The sequence below is a fragment of the Callorhinus ursinus genome, unplaced genomic scaffold (genome assembly GCF_003265705.2).
Source record: "Callorhinus ursinus isolate GAN/ISIS: 27379988/994484 unplaced genomic scaffold, GSC_fseal_2.0 scaffold7, whole genome shotgun sequence".
Classification (NCBI taxonomy): domain Eukaryota; kingdom Metazoa; phylum Chordata; class Mammalia; order Carnivora; family Otariidae; genus Callorhinus; species Callorhinus ursinus.
In genome coordinates this window covers 55,686-61,067 of record NW_027397069.1, presented here as the reverse complement: position 1 = coordinate 61,067, position 5,382 = coordinate 55,686, and the positions used below count along the sequence as shown (strand labels likewise).

The window sequence follows — 5,382 nt, the reverse complement described above, 5'->3', positions numbered from 1 at the left end:
GTTCATAGAAATAGATCTCCCAAAATTACAGTGTAGGTTTAATACCTTCTAAAATAATGGCCATGTGTTTTCATAGCAAATATATTATTTTAATATATAATATTTTAATACAATACTCAGAAGAACACTTGTTAATAGCCCACTTACCCCACAGACTGAGATACTAGCTAGGCCACCAATTTATCCTGTAACAGTTACTTTCAGCCAATGGCACCTACTATATACCTTCCTAAAGTTATACATGAAACATCCCTCCAACATTGGGAAGAATTATTTTAGAGTCTCTTGGGCTCTCTTCCTTGATTAACTCCAATGAAGTTAGCATTCATATTTTTTACTAAGAGGCTTTGTTTGAGTGTCATTGACTAAATTATTAGATTACCTACCTCCTGACTACAATCTCACAAGTTTGTATGAATACCCTAAGAAAAGGTAATGTCTTTATCACATTTTTAAAAAAGATTTTATTTATTTATTTGACAGAGGGAGAGACACAGCGAGAGCAGGAACACAAGCAGGGGGAGTGGGAGAGGGAGAAGCAGGCTTCCCGCGGAGCAGGGAGCCCGATGTGGGACTCAATCCCAGGACCCTGGGATCATGACCTGAGCCGAAGGCAGACGCTTAACGACTGAGCCACCCAGGCGCCCCTCTTTATCACATTTTTAAAAGGACTAATGCAGTACCTCATTCACAGCTAGCTTACAGCATTTTCTTTTCTTAGGCACAATTTTGAAGCTTCCAAGAAAAAAAAAAAAAGACAAAACACATGCACACATACGTTCACACATACAAACAACGAAGGATCGTCTTTGCTAAGAAAGTTAGACCCAAAGTTGTTTCTTCATATAGACAAATCCTTACCTATGAATCTAATTATATTGTGACTTAAAACCAGTGACCATTTTACCCAGTTAGAGGGAAAATACTGAACCTTCCTTTGCTCTTTCTCCCTCCTCTCTTTAATAGGAAAAGCTTCCCATTGTTGCCTTAAGGGTTTTTTTTTTTTTAATCTTACAGATCAACAATATGATTTGGAAAATTGCATTAAAGTAAGGTTCACATGGTTTGATTATATAGAAAGGCTTCTGTACTGCATGAGATACACCAGGTTGTGATTGCCAGCTCTGTCACTCAAAAGCTCTACATTTCTGAGTAAATCCTTTAAACTCCTATTGCCTTAATGGGCATATGTATTAAATAACAATGTTGGACAAAAAGAGCTATAGATCACTCAATTCTAATAATCTATAAATCCATGAGATTTTAATCTGCTGCACGCTCAAGCCATAAGAGGGAAGGATTTGTACTCGTTATAATAGGAAAAGGGTCGAGAAAGGATTAAGTTTTTGGAGAGAAGGTACAGCCTGTTATGATGTAAGGTGCCCCAGACTAGAGTCACATCAGAGATCTAGCTAGATGTGTCTCTGTCACTACTAGCTTAGGGTTTGTGGCCCTGTTACCCAACCTCCCTGAAGTGAGGTGTTATTTTCTCATCTCTTAAAAGACTAATGATAAACCTGTTCTCTTTACCTCAAATATTTCTTAGGTAGATCAGATGAGAAACTATAATGATCTATAATGCAGATATTTATATCATTGTGATATGGCTTATTAATACTTTCCTACTTTCCTTCAATATTATACAACAGATTTCCAATTGTATTGTAGTTTATGTTTAAACATTTGAGAAGTATTTAAAGGCTTAACCTAATCTTTAGTTTGATTCTATAAAAGACTGCATTCATTAAATTTTTCCCAGCCTTGCAATTCATATGCTCATATCTGCAAGTTTTCACATCAATCCAGGCATCTCACCAATATTGCTCATAGGCTGGTAGGACCAAAAAGGATAAACACACAAAAGCACATGATTCTCTATATTTATATTTCATTATAGATTTAACAATATATGCTTATTTCATAACTTGTCTAGTAATTGTGTAACAAATCTTTTCATTCTACAGAATTGACTCAGAAAAGAGGTTTATTTATTTTTTTTAAGATTTTATTTATTTGAGAGAGAGAAAATGAGCAGTGGGGAGGGGCAGAGAGACAGAGAGGAGAGAGAGAGAGAGAGAAGCAGACTCCCCACTGAACAAGGAGCCTGACGCAGGGCTCGATCCCAGGACCCGGAGATCATAACCTGAGCTGAAGGCAGATGCTTAACCGACTAAGCCACCCAGTTGCCCTGAAAAGAGTTTTATTTAGAGGAATAAAGGTGAGGATGGTGTGAGCAGTTGTCCTAATACAGATTCTCTGAGCACAGCACTGTCTGTGAAGAGAAATTTTGGTAAATTCAAAATTCTTCCTTCTTGAGATTTTAAAAATGATCCTCCTTAATTGTTTCCTAAAGCAATGTTAAGATTAATCCAAATGATCATTGTTCTTTTTTCTTGAACATGTCTGTAACTTAATAATTAGTTGTGAAATTTAAATGCTACTGAAATGGTATTGTCAAAGCTTTTCTAATGAAAATGCACTTTCTATTCTCATTTTCCAGGTGACTTATGGACTCAGGACTTCATTTCCTGTTTGTCAAAAATCTGTAGAGGCACAGGCTCATATCTCAAGAAGAAAGATTGACATGTTCTACCCAAAACTGCTCAAATGTAAGAACTTACTCTCAGGTTAATCAGAAACATTGGCCAAATATGAGGGGTTCTTTTTATAATTTTGAAGCAGTAATGAATCACTACTGCTGCTTTTAAAAGACTAAAGTCATCGACCATGTAAATACCACAGTCTGAAATCAATGAATAAGGAGTTATTTTTTACACATGCCAATGTGTATAAAAAATGAAAGAGGAAAACGAATTAAATGGTATCATATAAAAATTTCACTCCTCTCCTTTTAATAACAGACTCGTAATAGCACATGAACAAAGAGCCAATTTAAAAATCTGACCAGAAGAACTAAATTGAAGAAAGCAATGATTAAAATGAAAATCCTTTGACTACCATGGGGCTGCCCAGTGAACCATGGTACCTGTGTATAGCTGCTCCATTTTCCATATTTTATTTCTGTTACTCCAAATGCCAACAGGATTTGGGTGAATACAGTTATCTATTTTGAAAATGCCAGCTTTTTTGTACCTTTTGACACTCCGATGACTTACATTTCATTCACTGAGCACCAGGAGACTGTTCCGTGATGCCACCTGGAGGCAGGAGCATGGTCCCACGGGGCAGGGGGCTGTGTTTTAACTCAGATTTTATTTTTAATTGAAGAATAAGTCGTTTTCAATCTCAAGTCTTCCAGAAGTAATTTGTCCTCTAATCATACTTGAAGTCAAAACTGAACCATGTAGCTAAATATTTAAGTCATTGCAAAAGCGTCCAAGCAGAAGGTAAAATACAAATGTCACTCCTCCTCCAAACATTTTCTAAACCAATGACCCTTAGATCAGAAATGATCATACTCCTGATAATTGCATTCTTGCCAATCATGATCATCATCACCATCACCATCATCACCATCACCATCCCCAAACTGCAAGCCGGCTAAAATTGCTTTTTTGCTATTGAGGGGAATTGAGAGGCCACTTTCAAAATGGCTAGTCCTTTATCTAAACAATTATTTGCTTATTTTTTTCCATCTACATTTAGATTTCAGTATTTTTCTATTTCTAAGGAACTGAGAAACAATTTTTCTTATTTGTATAATTAGGCATTTCAGAAGAGTCAGAATCAAAGTGAAAATACTCAAAGCAATGTGATTTAAACCTGAATTAGTGGATTTCTGGGGAAACGTATCTGAAAAAAACATTGCTTATTTCAGAAAAGTCTAGAAGGCATGCTACATGTTTAATTGTTTGATATTCTTTTGGAAGACTTTGGTGAAAACACAAATAGAGAAGTTATTCTAAGCCTAGGGGGTAAAACATCGGCTGAGAAAAGAGGCAGACTATGGCAATTTGCCTCATTAATATTCCGTAATATTTCGATTTAAAAAATTTAAGTCCTTGGGGGACCTGAGTGGCTCAGTTGGTAGAGCGTCTGACTCTTGATTTTGGCTCAGGTCATGATCTCAGGGTGGTGAGATGGAGCCCTACCTCAGGCTCTATGCTCAGCGCAGAGTCTGCCTGATATTCTCCCCTTCTTCCTCTGCCCCTCCCCCCCGCTCACACACATGCACTGTCTCTTGCTCTCTCTCTAAAATAAATAAATAAATAAATAAATAAATAAATAAATAAAATCTTTATTAAAAAAGTTAAGTCCTCAGGACGAAATTTATCTAAGAAAAGTTTCTGTGCTACTTCCAAGTTACCTGGTGACAATGAATAATGGTAGAACGGTCTCAAAGCTCTGCTGTGTGCTTATTACATGGCTGAATTCTGTCATAAAGCAGACATCGGTGTTTTCCTTTGCAATCACCTTGTTAGCCTTAAAATAATAATAATGTCATACATAATAATGATAACATTCACTGAGCGCTTACCATGTGCTAAAACTCATGCTAAGTACTTTATATGTATATTCTTATTTTTAAAAATATATGCTAGAGTAGATACAGGATAGCTTCTTTTTTACAGATGAGAGAAAATCATGAATTAGACATTTCATAATTTGCCCAAGGTCACAGGACAACTGGGTTGCAGGGCCTGACCACGCATCAGCTCCAGAGATGGGTTCTAAACTGCTTTGCCCTGAACTTCAAAAAGATGATTTATAGAAAGTGTTGGTCAAAGCATGACTTCCATTTGTGACAAGGACATCATTTCATATAATCACATCTAATAACATCCTGTGTTTTTCTTAAATCAGAATTCTAAGAACTTGATGTGCTTCTCTTCCGTGAAATAGTTTAAGCTATTATTACTTCATGGCACCGAATACGTAACACTGCCTCCTGCTCTCTTTCCAGCTTAACGGGCGTCATAGCCAACTGCTCCTAAAAGAAGTAAAGATGTATTTCAACCTCCCTGTTAACGGATTCAGGACTTGCCTGTGCAGATTTGTAACAGACTCAACAATAAAGTCACTATTAGGCCTATTTACTTACTTTTATATCATTATAATTTTGTTTTTAATATTTCCACTTATTTGCTTCTTCAATGGGTATTACTTATGAGTTTCATTTAAAAAATAAGACTTGTTAAAGAAAATAAAATGCTATTCCTAGGAAAGGAAGAAGCCCAACTGGAGCCTTCTTGGAAATTTCCATCCATGTGCATATGACACCACAGTGTTCTACAGGCTGAAAATATGGCGTATTTTCCCATATGGTCTGTTTCAAGAGAGCTAGAGGAGGGTGTCTCCCATTAAGCAGAGAAAGCAGAATGGAGTCATTGCTGCGAGGAAACATCCCCTCCACACAGTGAAACACATTAGTTGAAAAAAAACATTTGTTGAAACATTTTCTAGCAGACAACCTGTTCCCCC

At 36.6% G+C, this 5,382-nt stretch overlaps 1 long non-coding RNA gene across 1 annotated transcript; it reads left to right on the top strand.

Moving 5' to 3' along the window:
* The first annotated feature begins 2,500 nt into the window (after positions 1–2,500).
* On the top strand, positions 2,501–5,007 carry LOC141373035 (uncharacterized). Its single transcript, XR_012378664.1, has 2 exons — positions 2,501–2,609; positions 4,865–5,007. It is a non-coding gene; the product is annotated as an uncharacterized lncRNA (long non-coding RNA).
* Positions 5,008–5,382: the final 375 nt, after the last annotated feature.